The following is a 23,272-nucleotide window of genomic DNA, read 5'->3' as shown; positions in this document are numbered from 1 at the left end:
TTTTGCTACCCTAGGGAGGACAAAGTATCAGACTGCTTGTACTTATTTACTTACTGCTTGTACTTACTGCTTGTAAGTAAGAGAGAAGAAGCAGAGAGCATGATTCAGTCTCCAGGAGTCACACCCAACTCTGCCTGGAATCCCTTTATAGCAGCTACATACATAGTAAACCCCTTCTTGCTTCATCCTGCCCTCTGCGTAGGCTCATTTTTCCAACTGATTTGTGTTATGAGGGAATCTCTATTGGCCAAGCGTTTATATAGCTCTGAATAACAGCCTCAAAAACAAATCTTTGTCTACTGTCTTGACAGCAAGTTAGTATTCAGTTCAAGTAAGTATAAGAAATTGGAATTTTTTTATACCTTCTTGATTCACTCTCTGGTATAGCAGACATAGTGGCCAGTATATTTGTATCTGATCAACCAAGACTGCTTTAGAATTGCCATTCATGGAATTTCTCTTGGGTTTATCCACATGGCATTCTGATGAGGCCAAGTTGTGGATATGGGACTTGCTAAAGGGCAAGTGATGAATTAGCCCAATAAAAACTCAAGAAATGGGTCATCTTAAGACTCAGTGACCAAGGCAGGGCTCCTCTGAGACAAGGGACCTCTACTGTCAGCAGGGCCGCCACAGGGGCAAGTATGTCTCTGTGACTGAGGTGCTCTTGGTTCTCTGAGCTCCACACAAATTCCTGTTTTCCCTTGCTCAAGAGGTAGCAGAGCTATGATGGTCTCTCCTCTGGCTGGGCACTTTCTCCCAGAAGAAACAAGAGATTTGTGTCTGGGCTACAGTGGCTGCAGTCATTCATTCCCCTCAAGCCTTGGTTTCTGTAAACTCAGAAACACAACCACAGGCTTCTGCTATCTCTTCAAACTTCAGGATCTTAACATTGTTCTGATTCCAATTTGCCAAGAGAGCAATGTAATATAAGCAAATGTAGATACTACCAGTTCCAGCTGGCAAAGCTTTCTTATGTTTTCATGCCAGAGCCCAAGGACCGAACCAGAGGGCTGAATCCTCTTCTATTTCTGTTTGCCAGTGGTTCAAGGATTGCCAGGGTCTCAGATTTCTGACCCTACCAAGAGCTCCTGGTTCTAGACCTTGCCTCTCTCCCAAGCAATGCAATGTCCTTAAGGTTAAATACTGAATCCAAGAGGGAATTCTGTCCACGGCCTTGGCATTATGCCCTATTCTTCTTGATTGCAACCCTCTCTTGCCGCTCAGGAGCTAGTTTTGCCACAGTCTAAGTGTTGACTTTGGTTCTCTGAAATACGGTCTATATTAAGCTCCTTGTTTGTTACTAATCTTAAAAGACATTCAAACATTTTAGTAGGTCTACATCAATCTCTATCTACCACCTTCATTCCTAAAACTTACCTCTAAGTTATAGGATTTATGTGTTTTGTTCTTTAGTCTGGTTCTTTAAATATATTTCTCCTCCTTTGGCATCCATTTCCTTTTATTCCAAATGCTGCACGAGGGAATGTCACTGATGAAGAATGATATGTGCATAAGACAAAGGGAGATATTCTTCTGTCCTGCTTTCTGAGAGGGCTGATACTGAACGGAACTTTACCCTAGGAGTGACAAGTGTGCTGCGAGGGCTATACCTTCCGTGACATGCAAGGGACACTATTTTTGGGCTTGAGTCCTTTGATTACATGTTATTGCCTGCTCTGACTTGAAAACCCTTCTAGTAAAATGAGTTTCTCTGTTTCTTATTTCTGTACTTATGACCAGATACCTAAAATTACGTATGGATTGAATAGGAAAGGAAGTTTACCAGGGTGAAGTGAAATGGAAAAAGCACAGGACTTAAGGATGGAAGTCTGGAGTCATCCGGGTGATATTGCTTTAGTCAATCATTTATCTGGACCTCATCTGTAATGCCCTCTCTAGTTCTCCAGTCCCGACAGTTTAGGAATCCTTATGAATCTTCCTTTACATGGGATGTGTTCTCAGGTTAGGTATTTGGGTAAAAGTCTCCCCTTCTCTCTACAAAGTCATAGAATTCTCATGAGTAGGTTTTTTGCCTTATGCAACTTTAAATTCTCGGAGCCACAGAACCACAGAGCCAAGCACATGGTAAGCACTCAAGGTGTTTGCTGTTGCTGTTGCTTTGTTGTCACTGACAATGGTGATGGTGGTAGTAATGGTGTAAAAGCCCCCTTGAGGTGGTGACTTCCATTTGGGTTTTATTGCAGATATGTAACTTGCTTTAGTTATGCCTGACTGAGGAAAACTCAGAGATGGGTGTTTTGGGCCAGATCTTCAGAAGGCAACCTCCCATTCAACAGGCACTTATTTGTCATGCTAACACTATGTGGTTTGCCATACCAACATTGAGGATCATCTTGCTCAAGATAAGTCTGATGAAGCCTGTCTTAATTTTTTTTTTTTTTTCGAGACAGAGTTTCACTCTTGTTGCTCAGGCTGGAGTGCAATGGTGCGATCTCAGCTCACCCACAACCTCTGCCTCCTGGGTTCAAGTGATTCTCCTGCCTCAGCCTCCTGAGTAGCTGGGATTACAGGCATACACCACCATGTCCAGCTAATTTTTGTATTTTTAGTAGAGTCGGGGTTTCTCCATGTTGGTCAGGCTGGTCTCGAACTCCGACCTCAGGTGATCCACCCACCTCAGCCTCCCAAAGTGCTGGGATTATAGGCATGAGCCATTGCACCTGGCTTCTGTCTTAATTTGTTTTTAGAGAGCAAGTAAAGCATTTCAGAAATGAAATTTTCAACCTCCCGTCCCCATGTCTAACCTTACTCATATCTTCTCCCATCGTTCTTTGCCCACATGCCACAGAAAATGTCAGGAGGTTCTTCCTCTCCAGACTAACTTCTCCACCTGCGTGCTGGCACCCATCCCTCCCTGCTTCCTCTAGACCTCACTCCTTCATTACCCTCCTCCTTTTTGATCTTTACAAGCTCTTCAGTCACTGAACTCTCTCTTCTGCAACCTTGTATCTTCCTAAAAATATAATCCTTTTATAAACATGCACCCCCTCTTTACCGCTGTTCCTTTTCAATGTATTAGCACCTCATTTCTTACAAGGGTAGTTTATACCTCTTTTCTCTACCTCCTCACCTCCAGTTCACTCTTCAAATGATCACTTTCAGCTATTTTGCTCTACAGAAACAACACTGGGAGAAGGAAATCTACCCTATGGCTTCTTAATTGGAGATTCCCTGATGTCAATCCTGTGACCATCCCATGTATCTCAGCAGAAGACTATGTCCCTCTTGAGCAGGGCAGCTTTCTTGAAAATCCTCTTTTCCTTGATGCCCCATATGTAATTCTGTCCAGATTTTCTTCATAAATCTTTGGCCTTTATTTCTCTATTTTTTTTTTTTGTGCACATACTCCTCTAAAGAAACCATGTTCATCTTGGTCATTTCACGGGGTTTTGTCCTTAGTGAGTCTCTCCCTCCTATTGTTGGGCACTGTCGTTTTGCAGCCACCTCCACTGGCGCTCCTAATTCTCTCCTTTTTTCTGAGGCTTGAAACCTCCTTTGCTCTTGAGTGTTTAGCATTTCTACCTGGAAATTCTCCAGGCACCTCAATGATGGATGCTTTCTCTTCCCCATAAGTACACTATGGTAGATTTGTGAACTCCATTGATGGGTCACAGTGTGGAGTGAGGATTCCTTCTTGATCCTCCTCTTTACTCTCCACATTAAACCATTACAAAGTCCTTTTCACCACCTAAGTATGTCTTCAACAGGGTCTCCCATTCTCCGTTTCTTCAAGGTTCTCAAAAACTATTGCAATCACCCTGTCATGTATCTCTTCCTCTTCAGTTTCCTGCCACTCCACTCCATTCTACATTCTACAATTCACCGTCTGTTATCCTTTTTTTTTTTTTTTTTTCTAAGACAGAGCCTTGCTCTGTTGCCCAGGCTGGAGTGCAATGGTGCGATCTGGGCTCACTGCAAGCTCCACCTCCCAGGTTGATGCCATTCTCCTGCCTCAGCCTCCTGAGTAGCTGGGACTACAGGCACCTGCCACCATGCCTGGTTAAATTTTTGTATTTTTAGTAGAGATGGGGCTTCACCGTGTTAGCCAGATGGTCTTGATCTCCTGACCTCGTGATCCGCCTGCCTTGGCCTCCCAAAGTGCTGGGATTGCTGATGTGAGCCCCTGTGCCTGGTCTGTTATTTTAAAATGCTATTTAATGACATCACTCCTCAGCTTGAAACCCTTCAGTAACTCCTTTCTGCCTTCTCAGCACGAACAACTGACTGCACTCCCTGTATTAGTTTTCTGTGGCTGCTGTAACAAATTACCACAAACTTGGTGGCTTAAAAAAGCACGTATTTATGTTTCTTAGAGTTCTGGGGGCCAGAAGTCCAAACTCAGTTTCGCTGGACTAAATTCAAGGCACCACCAGGGCTCGTTCTTTCCGGAAGCTCTAGGAAAGAATCCCTTGCCTTGTCCTTTCCAGCTTCTGGAGGCCACCTGCATTCCTTAGCATGCAGCCTCTTCCCCATCTTTAAAGTGCATCACTCCAGTCTCTGAGCCACATAGCCTTCTCTATGACTTTGACTCCTCCTGCATCCCTTTTATAAATACCCTTTTGATTGCATTGGGCCCACCCAGATAATCCAAGATAATCTCCCCATTTCAAGATCTTTAATTCAATGACATTTGTAAACTCTCCTTTGCCATTCACAGGTTCTAGAGATTAGGACTGTGCGAGCCATTTTTCAGCCTACCACCCCCTCTCACCTCTCCAGCCATTGCATCACTGACTGCTACCTACCCCGAGTACCCTCTACTCTAATGACATAAGGTTATCTTCTGTCAATCCTAAACCGTTTCATTTGCCTCTGCACAGTTTAGGTCCCTAGAGACTTCCTTCCTGCTTCAATCCAAGGTCACAGATTTGCTCTCTGACATCTCCACCACTACTCTGTCTTACTCAGAAATTTTCTTTCTTGGATGCTTCTCTTGTCCTCCACTTGAAACTCTCTTGTCCCTTTGTGTCTGTTCTGTTGCCTAATTCCTGGGGGCATCTATCTCTCTTTCCAGGCCCTGAGGATCAACATATTAGTCTTCCTGGCTATGGTTTATGTTTCTTGCTTGCATTTTTCTTTCACCTCCTAAAGTTCTATAAATTGCTAGACCTTAAATAATTAAATAATACCCTGCCAAATGTCAGGCCCCATCGTGGGTCCAGGACTAAGCTTTCCCTAGTTTGAAAGAGGGCATCAAGGTTTTTCACACTTCCAAGACTTGGGGCATGTGATTCTCAATCTATCTAACTTGCCCTCCATTCTACCATCTCCTCCTTCCCACTCTTCAAGAGCTAGCTCCAACATCACTCCCACCAAGCTTCCCCTGACACTCAGACAGGGTTCTCTGCTGCCTATTTTATGCTCTCACAGCTCTTCATATGGATTCTTTGGCAGCTCTCTCCACATTTCCCTGGATTGTCATTTCCCTGCACGACTGTCTTCCATAATAATAGACTTGACAGTATTTACCATATTTCTTTTTTTTAATTTCAAAAGTTTATTTATTTAAAGTAATCAAAATGCAGAAAATAGAATAAAATGAAAAGTAAATCTTCTTCCCACTCTTATTTCCCAGTAATCCAATTCCACTCCCTAGAGGCTATCAGGCAACCACTGCTACCAGTTTATTGTCTATCCACCCAAAGATAGTCTATTCCTAGCCAATGGAAGTGAACAAAGCAAGCTTTAGAAGAATAGATATACTAGGGTCTGGTCTTTCCATAAAATTATAAATACATATATATTTAATTATGTTATCCTTTTTCTAAAAATATATATATTTATATATAATGTATGTTATATATGTATATGAGTTTGTGTGTATATTTATATAACATACACATACATACAAACATGCATATTTATAGAGAAACATGACCATATAATCTCAAAATAAATTATCTGTTTGCTCCAAGATTAGAGATATGGATGAGGGACTTTTATTTTTTGGACTAAAAACTTCCAAATGGCTTTTCCCACAAGCATCTGCCACTGTTATAATAAAACTCGTTTAAAAGATTGAAAAGTATATTCTGAAAGTTTATGTTATCCTGAGTTAACTGTATCAGTGAGGTAACTGATAACAAAGGAAAACATACTTTTTTATCTGCAGAAAGCTGAGCTTTGGACTGAAGTCTAGGAGGAATTACAAAACGATATGACCACATCTTATTAATCTTTGAGTCTTCATCCCTGACACAGTGCCTGGCATGTAATTAACATCCACATTTTGTTAAAGGAATGAATCCTTTATATTTTCTTACTTCATGAGAAACCAGTAAAGAGATATAGATCTGTATATCCCAGAGAAATAACCAAGAAAAAAGGAAACCTATTTTAAATTAGAACTTTCAGGGGTTTAATTGTACCTCACCTGATGCACTAAGCACAGTACATGTTTTTTCTTTTTCTTTTCTTTATACTTCATTCAGGAGTGGATTTCCTTGGGTCTTTCTTCCCTTCCTTTTCCAATATCACTTTCATTGTTGCTTTAGATCTGACTTTTGCCATCACCTTTTCTTGCTATTGCTTTTGGTGCATATCAGCGGGGTTATCTGGGTGGACAAATTGTAATAAGCAAGCTCTTCCATTCCACTGCACCTTCTCATTCATAATCCACATTTTTTCTACATAATCCATCTTTTCTTTCTGGCCAGTTTCTTCCTTCCCATCGGGAAAGCTGAGAAGAATGACTGGCTCTCCCTCTGAGGCACAAGCTTAGTTAATTCTCTAATGTGACGCTCAGGCTCTAAGCAGCGGTAAATCAGAGTCGAAGAAAGGAATAAACCAGCTACATGGCATTGTATTTCCAGCAGACAAGATGCCATGTCTTCCACGTTTGTATGTGGATAAAGCCCAGGAAGACTAAATTGGTTCCTCTCCCAAGATAGTAAACAGACCTCTGCTTTGGCTGAACCAAAAACAGCAGCCGAATCAGCAATGCCTTCTAATCCTGCTCTGTGAATGCTGGTCAGCCTAGACCTGTCCTTGTGTATTTGAGGCTGACTTAGTTCTTAGCTAACTTGCTTCATTGTAACATATGTCATAAAAATGACACAAATTTATAGATATCCAATGAGGAGTCATAACAAATTTCTAAAAGGCTTTACGTTTTACAACCTCAAAGTTGCAAACTAGCTCCAAAGGATCTTCCTATATATATTTACAACAACAAAGTTAGCACTCAAGTAGCAAAGCAATTATGGCATATAGTTATTTTCTCCAAATGATTAATTAATTCATTCATTCAACAAATGTTTGCTGAGGGCCTGCTACGTGCAAAGCCCTGTAGTGAGCAGAGAGGGGATTTAGAGAAGGCAGCTGTTCAACGACCTTCACAGGCAGACAGGCCTGATGAAGGTGCTGCCACAGCGAAGCCCACTGGTGTCATAGACAGAGCCCCCTGAAGACACTCTAAAGCTTTCCTAAACATATGTGTGAGGATTTAATTTGAGTCTCCAAGTCCCTCGGCTTTGACGCAATGAGTCCAGAGTAAACTAGATATGTAGGTTGAGGGAGAAAGTTACTAAGAATAATATTACCAAATAGCTACCTTTTTTTTTTTCTTTTTGAGCACTTACTTTGAGCAGGCACTTTGCTAAGCATGTTATATCGCCTTTTTCATTTAATCTTCAAACATACATATCGTTTAAGTCTTACCCTCCCCATTTTATAGATTGGGAAATAATAATAATGAGAGCTTAAATAATGTGCATGTAGTTACAGAAATAGTAAGTAACAGAGTCAGGATTTAAAAGAATGTCTTGGCCGGGCACGGTGGCTAACACCTGGGAGGCTGAGGCAGGCAGATCACGAGGTGTGAAGATCGAGACCATCCTGGTTAACATGGTGAAACCCCGTCTTTACTAAAAAATCCAAAAAGTTAGCTGGGCATGGTGCCAGGCGCCTGTAGTCCCAGCTACTCGTGAGGCTGAGGCAGGAGAATGTCATCAACCCCGGAGGCGGAGCTTACAATGAGCGGAGATTGCGCCACTGTACTCCAACCTGGGTGACAGAGGGAGACTCCTTCTCAAAAAACAAACAAACAAAAAAGAATGCCTTTACCTACTTGAGATGGACTGGGAATCGCTTCTTGCCTTTTAGCCTGCCAATTGCACAAAAACAGATCAAAGTAGAAAAGTTTGTGAACAAAATGAGGTAGAATAAGAAACAATTGAAGCCAGGAAACTGGTCAAAGGTAAACCCACCACGGACCAGAAATCAACCCTAGGTAGATTTCATGGTGATCCACTGCCATTAACTCTTAGTTTTCTGTATTTTTGAATGTTGTGGGATTTATTCTGGCCATGATCCATAATGACGACACAGTTGTTGGAATAGTTTTTGTCTCTTATCCAACAGTGCTTCTTAAAATGTAATACGCATATGTATCACCTAAGATCTTGTTAAAATGGAGATTCTAATTCAGTAAGTCTGGGTGGGTCCTGAAATTCTGCGTTTCTGACAAGCTCCCAGATGATGCCAAAGCTGTTAGTTCCAAGACCACATTTTGTATAGCAAGTCTGTATATTTTTCTTGAAGACCTGCAGGCAGTGGGTTCTCTTACTGTATTTTTTCATCCTGTCTAATACAGAAACTTCGACACTGGAGCCATGGCACGATGGTCTCCAGGGTTATGCCCTGATGTCAACTCCACAGAGGAGTGTCAGGCAGGAGGACTATCCTGAGTGGTTTTCACTTTGGACCAAGGCTTTTCTTTGATTAGGCCATTGATCACTAGGCTTGTGTGCAGAAAATAGTTTGTGTGCAGAATTGAAGAATTGAACTATCTAAAGCCCTCAGGCACTGAAAGGAATTGGAAACATACCAAAAATCAGTATTAAAGGCAATAAGCTGACTTTTTTATTTAATAGCTTTGTACTACTCTAGGCAACATTGTCCTAATCTTACTATCTCAGGAAATCTCTGTCTAGGTTGCTTAAAGCAGTATTCAAATGAGGCCCTCATTTTTTCCTCTAGAAAGTTTTTGAAGAGTTTTGCATCCTAACCTGGATAGTATTTTGGTTGATGGGAAAATTCTAGTGCTGATGAAAGCTCCTTTCATATAATTATGAGCCTGACAATAGTAACATATTGTCTCTACCATACAATTTAGTAGTTAATTTTATCATATTCTGGACTATTCCCAACTACTCCAGATATGTAAACTTTGCCTTCAGAACTTGATTGATTGCTTCCTGGAATGGGCTGTTCATTTATTTATTTAACACCTTCTATATCTAGTCATTGGACCAGGCTCTGGAGCTATGATAATGAATGATGCAAAAACTTTTCCTGCTTTTCTGGAGCTCATATCTTAGTAAGAAGAGAGAGAAAATGTCAAGTAACAAATAAATGAAAGCAATAGTTTCGGATACTGATAGATGCTTTGAGGAAACTGAAGCCAGTTGACGTACCAGAGGTTGACTGGAGGACTGGAGTAAATCCAGATGGCCAGCACAGAGAAGGCCTCAGTGACGGTGATTTTGAGCTGAGACTTGGAAGATAAGGAGCTGGTCATGCAAAGATGGGAAGCAGAACAATCCAGGCAGATGAAATAGCAAACGCAAAACACTTACAATTGTTTTCTGAATTCCCATAGCTCCTAGAATAATGTAGGGCCTATAGGAAATAATTGCTAAGTATCAGAATGATAGCCAACATGACTGTGGAAAAGAGAAAAGCGTAGATCCCTGGATGGGGTATGTAGAGAAGAAACTCTATTTATGGCCAAGCTAAACTGGGGCCAATTTGTTTAGCGCATTTTCTTTTATCCAACATGTAGCTCCATGTGCAACTGGGCTGGCCATGGAAATACAGACCCAGGAGAAGTAAGCATATGGCTAGAGGCTAAATAGTACAAGACATATATTTACCAGGCATTTTATCTTGATTAAGTTATAGGCTCCAATCCACCACTAATTATCTCTGAAGGAAATATGTTAAGGAAAAAAAAAATCACAAGATAAAGGGTAAGGGAAGGGAAGATTCTACATCAGATGTAAGAATCTGAACTTGACATCACTGGGGTTTTCACATCTTTTGGGGTGAATACTTCATGTCCTAAGCAATAAAATGTCTATACAGTAGTCCCCTTTATTTGCAGGGAATCTTTTCCAAGACCCCCAATGGATGCCTGGAACCTTGAATAGTACTGAACCCTACATATGCTAGGTTTTTTTTTTTTCCTGTACCTACATACCTATGACAAAATTTAATTTATAAATCGGTAGGAGATTAACAACCATAACTGATAATAAAATGAGATAATTATACTGTAATAAAAGTTAGATGAATGTGGTTTCTCTATCTCAAAATGTCTTATTTTACTTATTTCTCGACTGAAGTTGACTATAATTACCTGAAGTGGCAGAAAACAAAACTGATGATGATGGGGGCCTGCTGTATTGCCCATCCTACTCTAAGACAACATGTTGAAGGAAAGAGTACTTGACTGGGATCTGGGAGAACTGGGTTTTTTGTTTCAGTTGAGCCAATAGCCAGCCAGCTGACCTAGGATAAATTATTAACCCTCTTCAAAATAATTTTCTTATCTATATAATAATGAAATTAGATTATACTTAGAGTTTCTTCTAGTTCTAATGTTCTGTGACTCTATAAACTCAGCAAATGATTTCTACTTCTGATAAGGGAATATAACCATTTAATACTGCCTGACTCAAGGTTAAATAGGTTAACTCGGTTGATATTGCAATGGAAGTAGTTGAATGTAGTTGTCTGTAGCAAGGATTTATTATTAGCCAGAATTGCTTCAAAATTTTTCTTAGATATGGTTCTTGAGAAGTTTACTTAATGGCTGTGAGCCTCGGTTTCCATATCTGTAAAATAGGGTTAGCAATACTTATATTAAAAGGTTGTACCAGGATTGCATATAATTATGCATAAAGCACAATGTCTAGTATTTTTTAAGTGTTCAGTGCATTGGGACTCATTATTACTACATTACTATTATTAGCGTTATTTGAATGAAATTTGAAACTCATCTCCCATTTTTGAACAAAATAGCAACTGATAAAAATTTGAAAGAGATGTTAGTAAAACTTTCCCTGGGTAAAATTCACTCTTTGTACAACACATATGTATAGTGCAGAAGTCACAGATTGCCTACTAACTTGTGGTTAGTGGAACAGAAGGGTCAAATCTCCATTCCAAAAATCAGGATCAGGATCACCTCCTTTGGCAACCATATTCAGACCTTGTTGTAGCCAGTTTTATTGGAAAAGATCAGGAAACAAATACCACTTCTCCCACCCATGTGAGAATTTTTTTTTTTTTGCAGTGGGGCTGGAGTAGACACTATAAGAATGTGCTGTCTGTGGAAAAGACTCCCAGGCTGGCCTCAAACTCCTGGCCTCAGGATTCTCCCATCTCAGCCTCCCTGGGGAAGCTTTTGATAAGCAGCCTGGGGTTACTCCCTTTTAAGTGCAAAGAAGCTGTCAGGCACATCCTCCAAAGGCGGGAAAAATAAAAGTGCCCAGCTGTGTCAGCTTCCCTGTGACCTATGACACAAAGTCAGCACCGGCGGGTTCCACAGGCTGCATACAAATGCAGGTGCAGATACCTCTGGTTCCTCACAGAGGGGACTCCGGCTCCACTAACGACCCAGTTTCAACAGAAGTGCAAATGGGGGCTGAGAGATAACATTAGTAGTTTTGTGTTTTTGTTAGGCTTATTGTCCTGATTTCAATGAACAATCCTGCTTTAGAGAAACACTTCTATATTCTCTGAGGCATAAGAGGGTCAACAATTGTTGAAAGGTTGGGGCCATGTTCACAAATCTCTGAAATCTCTTCCTACTCCTACCCCATCTCCTACAATGCATTTTACCATGTACAGCATCTAGCAGGCAGGCAGTTAATATTTTTTGAATAAATGAGTGAATGCCATATTTTTTTCTCTTCTTCTTCTATTTCCCAGAAATGATAGCATGTCACTTAAGAGAGCATCTCCCCAAACACCCTCCCCTCCAACCTCCTGGCAGCAGCTCACCCTTTTGTCATGCTGAAGGCGGTCTTGTTCCAGCTGCTCATCCCTCCTTTCATATCTCCATGTTTGCTGTTTTGTGTGTGTGAGGTTAGGTTGGGGTTGGGGGATAGATAATGTGATGTCTGGGAATTTGGCATTAAAAGAACAAGCTGGACATAAAAACCAAGTGATTAAACACAAAGTGAGACCAGAATTAATTATTAGGACCTGGGTTAGATCCATTTGTGTACCTCCAATTAGTGATTGTTATTGTAAGTTTCCAGCTACCAGTTAATGTTGCAGGAGTCAACAATAGTCTTTCTTTTACTACCTTTTTTATATTTTCCTTTCTTTTACAAAGTGAGTAGGAAAGTTTTCTTTGCAGAAGGTGAGGGGGTGTGTATTAGGTATAACATGCAACCTGTGTTTAAACTGAAACAAAAGGCACAAAAATACTTTAACCTAAACCAACAAATAATGGAACCCCTTTCATCTAAGCTCTTGTTCATTTGGCCACTAGCCATTTTCTGTCCATTTCTAGTTTACATTCCTCTGTTGTCAGAGACAAGGTTTCCCTGAATCTCATGGAACTCTTCAAAGTTGGTTCAATTAATAGAAGATATAAGTTAAAGGAAAAATACAAATATATAAGAAAAAACTAATGTTAAGGAAATCAGCAAGAAATGAATCAGGTAAGTAACTCATTTTTTGAAAATGAGGACAGTCACATCATTTTCAAATCTGGCCCTAATGGCCAGCTACTCTACGAAATGCAGGTAATCAATGCATTAATCAATGCTACACTAGTCAAAGGCCGCAGAATATATCATTTCAGTCTCTGTTACTTTAAGTAGACAGTTTTCCAATCTGATTAACTTCTCTCTCTTGGAAATTTCCAGATGAACTTTGTCTTTATTGTTGACATATTGCTGTTTGCAGAGTCACTCGTACGTAGGCCTCAATGAGCAGCACCTTGAGGGAAATCTATGAATTCCTTTGCAATAATGATGTTTATGCATTCATTCAAAAAGGTGTATTGAGTGTTTATTATATATAGATCAGGCACAGTGTTAAGTATACTAGGAATGCAGTGGTTAATAAAAGAAGACTTATAAACCACTGTGGAATTCTAGTGTCCATAGGACAGTGTTGCTGAGCCCTCAACAGGACCCATGGGAGAAGCAGGAAAAACTGTTGTAAGACCCAAAACATGCTCCCCACGTTCATAGTTCATCCCATTTCTTGGGAAGTTTCCAGGGGGCAAGATTTGGTTTTCAAGTACCAAAGTGCCTATACCAAAGGCAGCTGCTCTCGGAGAGACCCTGAAAGGCACTGTAAGGAGAAACAAGTGGGGAGGTATGGAGAACTTTGAATGAAAGACCTTGCAACATAAGGCATTTCTGGGGAGAGGATTTATCCGGCTAGATTAGGCTGTTCCCAGGTCATGTGGGATGCCCGGACTACTCCCTCACAGTTTTATGAAGGATTGTTCATAGATTGCTAGAGGTCCAGTGGCTGCCCACTGAGACTGGAGTGGGGACAGTACCTGTCTAAACAAGTTCATACCCTGGGACTGAGAAAGCAGTCACCCTTATCTTCTCCTAAAGCCCACCGTAATTAGAAAGCAGGAGATGGCTCCACTAAGTCATAACCATACAAAGCCCATCAGCGTGTTTAAGCCTGGCAAGGGAGAGCCCCATTCCTCTCGTTTGGAATGTAATATTACAAAAGCCCTCAGTTTAGAGCAATTGCAAAAACTAAGCAAGTTCAAGCGGGCCTTAAAATCGTTTTGCTTTTGCATATTAAAAGAAAGAAAGAAAAGAAAAGTAGAAAGAAGCATTTCTCCAGCTCAATTTCTCGATAAATCTGCCAGTTAAAATATGTGCTTTGTAGGTGAAATGTGAGTGCCAGGACCAGGGGAAACCAGCGTTAATAGGGTAAACCCGCCGCCGGCACTCCCCTGACATTCTTCACTGTCCTTGGGGCTTTTCTTCAGTCAGGTTTATTCCGCAGAGGCAGCTTATAAAGTCACGCTTTGTGTGTGCCCCCATTGCCCATGCAGGCTGCCCTGGTCCCTCCTGTCAGTTTATTATAAACCTAGTCGATTACTGCGGTAATTGGTTCTATATATATTGATGTGTTTGGGGGGCATTTTCAGCTTTTTTATTTTTATTTGGTCTGTTTTGCCTCTTCCCTTAGAGAGGTAGGGACTCCGTCTCTACCTCTTTACAACTCCCGGTGGGTGTTGTGATAGATTCTGCTCACAATGGGTTCACATTCAATACTGACCACGGTAAGGTGGATGAGGATAATCAGGAAATGCCAGCTGCCAACCTTTACTGGTCTATGAATCTTTTACATGGTAGAGTAGAAAAAAGAAGTGAGCTTCCTTCAAAATTCCCATACTACTCTTTCTTTCGGGGGTAAGTAATATGTTGGGATCTGCATAGAGCACGTGTCCTGCATTCCTTGGGCTGGTAGAGATCATTAATGATCTATAGTTAAACATAAAGGCAAAATGAAACCAAAGAAAATCTCTTTTGTAATTCAATAAGTTATTCTTTCTTAAAATGCTTGTTCTTCTTTATGAGTCATTTAGTGAACATGTACGGAGTATCTAACGTGTGCGGGTTTGGGGCAAACAACACCGCACAAGAGCCATAATCCCTGCTTTGTTAGAGTGGGCGGGAAGGAGACAGAATATTAAAAAGAAAATAAAGAATTCACAAAATATTATGAGTGTTGGATGGGCTATGAAGGTACTGAATAGGATGCCATGATGGATAACAGGGGCAGTGGCCCCCTTTAAAAAGGGTGGTCAGTAAAAGCTTGGCTGAGTAGCACTTATGCCAAGATGTGTACGGTGAACTGGAGGACAGATGTCCCAGGAAGAGGAAATGACCGGTGTAGAAACCTGTGGTGGAGAAGGCTGGTGAGGTTGGGGCAGGACGAGTAAGGTAACAGTGGCCCAGCTGGAGGCTGGGAAGGCTGACGTTGGCTATGCAGGGCCACACAGACCCCAGCTAGGCTACTGGGTAAGAAGCCACCAAGAGGAATGCACCACTTAGATTTTTGTTCTTTGAATCCCTCCTGCACTGGATGGAAAATGGCTTCAGGGGAAGCCACAGTGGACACAGGGACACCATTCAGTGACCTAAAGCAGTAATCTGGACAATGGAAAAGAAAGGACACAGAGAAGAAAGAAAAGATCTAGGTTTGTTTAGGGGATAGAGAAACTTGGCAATAGAGTGAGGCTTGGGGGAGGGAAAAGCAGAGGAAGAGGAACCAAAGAATTCCTAGATATTTGCTTGAGTAACTGATTATGCAGAAGTGCCAGTTACTATAACAATTTCAGAGCCAATGAGAAGGAACATGTTGGGGGAGGGTGAGCAATAAAGAGCTTCATGTAGGCCTGTCAATTTTGCGTTGCCATAGAGACATCTAAGGGAAAAAGTCAAGGAGGCCATTGGATTTGCCAGTCTGGAGCTCAGAGGAGAGGTCAGAGCTGGAGATGCAAATCTGTGAGTTCTGGAGAATTCAACTAGTATCTAAATCCCTGCGGATAGGTGAGTTTATCTAAGGAGGAAGACAGAGAAGAGAAATAGGCTCAGGACCCAGCCCTGAGTTGTTCCCACCGTAAGAGGTAAGAAAGAGGAAAGGTTGGGGTAGAGGGTGCCGCAAAGAAGACTATGAAGAAACAGTTAGGAGATAGGAGGATCACAGGAGGGCTGCAGTGACAAAAGGAGTGAGCAGCTGTGTCTTGTGTGGCTGAGAGGCAGAGTGAGATTAGTAGGTCAGGCCTACTAATTATTGCCAAGTTCACTTGGAGAATAATAAAGTATTATAACTGCAAAAGCTCTGAGAAATAGTTATGATGGAAATAGATACGGAGGAGTTTAAAATTATTATTTTTTACATATACTGTTTTTCTCACCACCCTGTGAAGTGAGAAGGTAGGTTACATTCTATGACTGTATTTGGTGAAGGCATGTGGTGAGTTGTGCCCAGTCATGAAGGGCACCTTGTGGAACAGAACTTTGTCCCTTGAGGTGTCTCCAAGATGAGTGTGCTGTCCCACATGTGAGGATGCTGGCAGTAAGACCAGTCCGCACACAGGACATCTGTCCACAGACCCCGTGTCCTTGCACTGCGGCTCTCTCTCTCCTCTGCTGGTAGCCCAGCACCCCTTACTCCACAGGGCAGAACTGAAACTGGAACCCAAGGCTTCATAGTTCATCATCCTTCCCTCCCAAAGCAGTGCATTTGTTTTCCCTTCTGCTAAAACCCAGGAGAACTCCAAAGGCTTGTCGCACTGCCTGGGCATGTTTTTGGCTTCTGGATCTGCCCACACTGCTGCCCCAGGATAAGCACGTCTTCCCATGGGGATGCCAGATGAAGCATGGTCATCCATGGAACAGTTTTATTATTGCTAGTCAATATTAACATGATAGCAAACAAAAGAAAATCCTTACTCTGCCCAGTTCTCACCGTGCCACCCCACCTTGGGAAGAGTTCCATTCCACACATACCTACAGCTACATGTGATTGAGTGCCAGACCCTGTGGAAAGCATTAGGAATACATTGATGAATAAGAACTATGCCTGCCCTCAAGTTGTTCATGAATTCTCTGGGAAGAGTCCAGGAAACCAGAAATTACAATGAGGTATGATAGGGACTACCAGAGACCTGAAGAAAGAAAGCACCAAAGAGGAGGCTCTGGATCTGGATGGGGCAGGATTGAGGAGAACCTTCCTAGCAGGAGTGCTGCCTGCACTGAACAAAGGAGGGTGAGGGAACCTCAGGCCGACTCTGCGAAAGGAGTTCTAAAAAGGAAAAAGGCGCAACCCTGGGTTGTGAGAAAGTGCTGTCCACCTGGCCAGTGTGGGGAAAGTAGGGGAAGTGAGGCTGGAGAGAGGTTGGTTGTGGGTGGGTTGGGGAAGTGCAGGTTCAAAGGGCCAGCCTGCCATGCCCTCTTGCCTGATTTTATCTTCAAGTCCCTTGAGAGCTACTAAAGGATTTCAGGAGCAAAAGATGTGTTCTGATTGTGCTTTAGAAACAAACATGTAATGACAGCGTGGAGGATGATTGGGAGATGTGAAAATGAGAGGGAAGTGTACCAGTCAGGAAAATTTTGGAGTAAACCAGGTGGGAGCTGCTGAGGGTCTGGATGAAGAGGGAAGAAATGTCTAGTGGAAAGTTAATATGACGTTAATTTAGGAAATACCGCCAATAGGTGACTCTTTGGATGTGGAGGGTGAGGATGTAGTGAGCCACAGCAGTGCCCACCAGTGGAAATCTCCTAGGGAGACATACATGGAAAACCTGTGGGCTCTGCAGGAACCCCCTCAATGATGGCACGGTAACAATGTAGAGATCTTTCACCCAGACATTAAACTGGCTGACTTGGTTTGCTGAGCAGCAAAATTATTGCCTTTTATGACAGTACAGTTTATTTCTGGATTATGACAGTACAATTTGTTTCTGGATTATGACGGTACAATTTGTTTCTGGATTATGACGGTACAATTTGTTTCTGGATTATGACGGTACAATTTGTTTCTGGATTATGACGGTACAATTTGTTTCTGGATTATGACGGTACAATTTGTTTCTGGATGCTGACATGTCCAGGGGTGCCAAAGGCAGCAGACTCACCTTTCTGGGGTGTCTACCTCAAGCTCCGGAGCTGCAGGCACACCTACCTTCTTGAGATATAAGGGAGCAATGGGGAACCTACATACTCCCCCGTATCCTTGTCTCACAAATAACCTGTGCTTTGGCCGTGACTCCAAGGAGAAGCACCTCAATCCTAGCTCCAGCCGTGATTCAGACACAACCTTGAATCCAGACAGACTCAGTCATCTGGCCTAGCACAAGAGAAAGGGTCTGGCTGGGCACGGTGGCTCACGCCTGTAATCCCAGCACTTTGGGAGGCCAAGGCGGGTGGATCACAAGGTCAGGAGATCGAGACCATCCTGGCTAACACGGTGAAACCCCCGTCTCTACTAAAAATACAACAATTAGCCAGGCCTGGTGGTGGGCGCCTGTGGTCCCAGCTACTTAGGAGGCTGATGCAGGAGAATGGCGTGAAGCCAGGAGGGGGAGCTTGCAGTGAGCTGAGATTGCACCACTGCACTCCAGCCTGGGCAGCAGAGCGAGACTCGGTCTCAAAAACAAAAGAGAGAAAGGGTCAAGGGTGAGTCTTTTCTAACTCCAGTTTTCAGATTCACTGTAGTAAATATCCCAGTGATGTTTCTCCATTGAAAATCATTTGGGTGGAGATAAACCAGGGACATGGGTGAAAGACTGAGAATGGGCAAGGGAAGTTTCGGGTTTGTAAAACATACTAATACCTCCCTGCAGTAGCTAGCAGTCATGTTTGATTCTTGCCATTCCAAGCATATGTTTCCTTGTTATCTTTTAATTGGTTTTTATTCTAAATTTAACACTGAACGGTCTGTGATGGTAGTGACTGCAAGCACTAGCCTGGTGCATGTCAATTCCAGGGACATGTGAGACATCGGGACCTTATCGTGCCCTCCCTCTCCTCCCCGCATCACACCGCCTGCGTTAAGAAGCTGGAGATTGCTCATTGTGCCCTTTCCTGCCTATGTTTTCATGTTTATAGATGTTGGGTTCTGGGGAACAAAGGAGAGGAGTAATCTAAAATCCGAATGATACCACCGGAAGCCGTGTACCATGGCAGGTGAATGCCAATAGATTGGAAACGATGTCAGCAGGCCCAGAATGCATGAAATCTTGCATCCAGGAAAGGATTTCAGAAACTGTTGAAAACAACTGTGAAAAAATCCAATAATCAGGTGTTCCGGAGGCTGCTGGGAAAGTCTGCTTTTGAAGATCTTGTACATCTGTGATGTGGAAGGAGGCTTGATGCAAAGAGGGGAGGAGGGTTTGATAGTTAGATACTCAGTGCTTGCCTGATCATCAAACAGATGACTTAAAGCCTCCAAGCCTTAGTTTCTTCATCTGCAAAACAGGATAATGAGAATATTGTAAGGACTAAGAGTCATAGGCTGGAGGAGCACTTTGGTCCTCATTAGGGTCTTTCCCAAAGTGGGCTCGGTTGCACCCTAATTCAATGAAATGTTCTGCAAGAAGTGATTTTTATGTTCAAATTATTTTTGACCAACACTGTATGCTATATTATTTTCGACCAACACTGTATGCTCTATTTTTTCCTTGGATACTTGTAATAAATATTAGAATTTTAAAAGTTTTCAAAGGTTTACAGGAAACCTGCTAATTTTAACTTAGATTTTCCCATTGCATCAGAGCATGAAAAATTTTTTTGTCTATTTGTAATTTTGAGTAATGATATTAAAGGATCCTAAACAACAAAAGTTCTACAAACCTACTTAGAAAATTCTGAGTTTTATTATTATGCATCTTCTAATAAGAGGAAAGCTTTCTCTTTAACCTCCTCTATCCATATCTAACACCAAATCCTTTCATTTCTTCTAAAATACCCCCTGGATTGCCCCTCATTCTCTGTACATGGTTGCTATCCCAGTCTGATCCCCAGACCTCCAAGATTGCATTGTTGTTACAGCCTTTGGCTATTTTTCCCTCCGGTCTACCATTCATTCGAACTTTCTTTTTTTTTTTTTTGAGACAGAGTCTCACTCTGTCGCCCAGGCTGGAGTGCAGTGACATGGTCTTGGCTCACTGCAACCTCTGCCTCCTGGGTTCAAGAAATTCTCTGCCTCAGCCTCCCAAGTAGCTGGGATTACAGGCACCCGCCACTACGCACGGCTAATTTTTTGTATTTTTAGTAGAGACGAGGTTTCACCATCTTGGCCAGGCTGGTCTTGAGCTCCTGCCCTCGTGATCCACCCGCCTCGGCCTCCCAAAGTGCTGGGATTACAGGCGTGAGCCACCGTGCCCGGCCTCAAACTTTCATTTGTTGTAAGTCATTTTGCTGCCTGACTCAGTTTAACTCGGTTTAGTGCCATTCCTGTGTAGTTTCTGACCAAGGCAAGACACTGCTTGCTTCCTAACTTGCTTCAGACTCAAAATTCCTGGTCTGGTTCTTCAGGACCCCATACAGTCTGACCCTTGCTTATTTATGTAAATTAATGCTTGTTCTTTATCCAGTTAAAACCTCCATAACACAGAGTTAAACTTTGTAATGACCTCTGTGGCTGCCTTCACCTCTGTTTCTTTCATCTTATCAACTCTGCCCTGAATAATTTACACTTTTTCTAACTACCTAGTCAGCGAAGCCTGCCCATTCTTCAGAACATAGTCCTCCATGAGGCCTTTGGCGACTCCCCTGGACCTTACTCATGTCCTCTCTCCTCCAAAGTCCTGTGACACTTATAGTCTCTACCATATAATTTAGGACTGATTGACTACCCTGGGGTCAGACCGACCTGTATATAAGCTCCAACTTTTCTACTGATCATTCTGTGACCTTGAGCAAAGTAATAAAGCTCTCTGTTGCCCAGTTTTGTCATCTGTGAAATAGGAACTATTTTAGCACCAACCACTGAGGTTCACATAGAGAACTGACAATGTTGAATTTCACCCCTCCCCGTGAGACGTAGCTAAGATTCATGATGTCCCCCTTGTTTACCTAAAATATAGCCAGATACACTCTACAAATTCCCGCTGTTTGCCTTATAAGTCATGAGCTAAATTGTTTGTCTCTTCTAATCAATCAGAACAAAATGCTTGTGAATCAAATGTTGGTTAAACTTTTCTTCTTCCCCCAAGTCCTTGAGCTTTGGCTCACCCTTAGCCTGAGCTGTGTATAGTGACTCCTGAATGTAGGCTGGTTTCAGGGTAAAGCATTCTCTTATCTACTATCCAATCATGATGCTTCTCCACACCAGATTCTTTGTAGCCTTGTTCACTTCTGTCTATAAAAGTTAAAAACTCTTTTTGTTCAACTCTAGAGATGCTTGCAGACTTTATCAGAGCATTCTCCCAAATTCAATGGCTCCCCTACCCTGGTCCAGCAATAATCCCTTAGAATAAAATTCTTCTAAATCCAAATTTGTTTTTTATTTGACAGAATTTAGCAGAGTGCCGGGGACATAGAAAATGTTTAATAATGATCAGCTGTTATTATTACTACTATCACATGTTTGTTAGTCTTGTATCCCACATAGATTGTAAATCCTACCTTTGCAGCTCACACAGTACCTAGCCCAATGCTGGGCACATGCATTAATGGACACGCACTGACTGATGAACCTGTGAATAGCATCAGGAAGCCAACAACCCACATGTGATCCTATATTTGTGAAAAAACCCACAGACAGTATAAAGGACATTTTAGCTCTGTTTAGAGAAAGAAGATGACCAAAAAAGAACTGAAATCACCATCTCCTGTAATCTTAATAGGTAATGGAGAGAACATGGCAACCTCTGTCTTCCTTCCATTCTGACACATAAAATTACCTTTAAACAAGAAGAAAGCAAAGAAGCCAAGTAAGAGATAATTGTTGCTCAAAGCATGAGAAAAGGAAAGAGAGAAGTGGGCAACTTTGATAGAATTTGATCTTTCAGCAGGGGAGCGCAAGATCTTCAAGCATATCTGTTGCCTGTAGGGGTGGGCATGACCTTCCATGGGATCATGGATGGTGGAGAGAAGCTGGAACAAATGCTAGAAGGCTGTTCTTTTTTCTTCAAATATGGAGGAATGTTATATTCTGAAAACTAGAGTTTATTAACATTATATCTTTCCTGTGCTTGACTTGTGAAAACAGAGAATGTAGTAATCGCAGAGATCTAAAATGAGCTTGCTATAAGAAAGCCATGATAGCAAGCCTCATATTCTTTGTTAAAACTACTTTTAGATTTTTAAATTCTTTTGGCTAAAGAAAACCTATTCATTCCACCATTCCCATGTGTTCCTTAGCATTATGGGAGGTAGTATAGCCTAGTGGTTAAAAGAAAGGCCTCTGAAATCTGTGTGACCTAAATTCTCTAAGCTTCATTTTGGATATCCAGAAAATGGAAATGAGTATACCTGCCTCAAAGAGCAGGTGTAAGAATTTGATGTGAATGGGTATACTAAAGCATTTATTTGTAATGAAAAGTCAGGGGTCAGCAAATTGTCACCTGCAGGCAAATCTGGTCTGCTACCTCAATACCTCATATGGCCCTCAAGCTAAGAATGGGTTCTACCTTTTCAAATGATTGAAAAATAAAACTAAGAAAGAAAAATAATATTAAGTGCCATGAGCATCATAAATAAATTTTAGCATCCACAAATAATGTTTTACTGAAGCAGAGCCATGTGCATTTGTTTACATAATACCCATAGCTGTGTTTGCACTACAAAGGCACAGTTGAGTAGTTGCAACAGAGACTGCATTGACAAACATATTTCCTATCTGATTCTTTACAGAAAAAGTTTGCCGACTTCCACCATAGATGGTAGCTCTTGTCATTAAAGATGTCTGTATCCTTGAGCCTATCCGAAAAGCTTCCTTCTCAGTGAATCTTCCCTTGCCTAAGTCTCCTGATATAATCTGGTCCTTATTTGATATTTTGTGAAGGAGCACCATCATTTGTCGCATAACAACATTTTGGTCAATGCAAGTCCACATATATGACAGTGGTCCCATAAGATCATAATGTGGCTGAAAAATTCCTGCTACTGAGTGACGTAGCCGTTGTAATGTTACAGCATCATGCGTCACTCTCATGTCTGTGGTGTTGTTGGTGTAAACAAAACCACTGCACTGCCAGTCGTATAAAAGTCTAGCACGCACAATTATGTACAGTACGTAATACCTGATAATAAATGGCAGTTACTGGTTTACATATTTCTGATACTATACTTTTTATCATTATTTTAGCATGTACTCATTTTTTAAAGGTTAACTGTAAGATAGCCTCAGGCAGGTCTTCCAGGAGATAGTTCAGAAGATGGCATTGTTATTTCAGGAGATGATAGCTCCAAACATGTTACTGTCCCTAAAGACCTGCCAGTGGGACAAGATATGGAGGTGGAAAACAATGCTAATGTATGTGTTTGTGTCTTAGTTTTAACAAAAGAGTTTAAAAGTAAAAAAAAAAAAATTTAAAATAGAAAAAAGCATATATATATATATATAGTATATATAAAAAAATTTTCATATGGCTATGCAATTTGTGTTTTAAGCTCAGTGTTAGTACAAAAGAGGGATCACATTTAAAATATTAAAAAGTTTATGAAGTAAAAAGCTTTTGGTAAGCTAAAGTTAATTTATCATTGCAGAAAGAAAAACAATAGTAAGTTTAGTATAG

General features: G+C 41.6%; 1 protein-coding gene across 3 annotated transcripts in view; it reads left to right on the top strand.

Annotated features, from left to right (window-relative positions):
* The window catches only part of ASTN1 (astrotactin 1), a 312,931-nt gene that overhangs the window by 239,727 nt on the left and 49,932 nt on the right, over nucleotides 1–23,272 (top strand). The window lies entirely within an intron of this gene.

The sequence above is a fragment of the Rhinopithecus bieti genome, unplaced genomic scaffold, assembly GCF_001698545.2.
Source record: "Rhinopithecus bieti isolate Rb0 unplaced genomic scaffold, ASM169854v2 scaffold_20101, whole genome shotgun sequence".
NCBI lineage: Eukaryota > Metazoa > Chordata > Mammalia > Primates > Cercopithecidae > Rhinopithecus > Rhinopithecus bieti.
The sequence above is the reverse complement of the archived record's forward strand: the minus strand, read 5'-3'. Positions and strand labels throughout refer to the sequence as shown.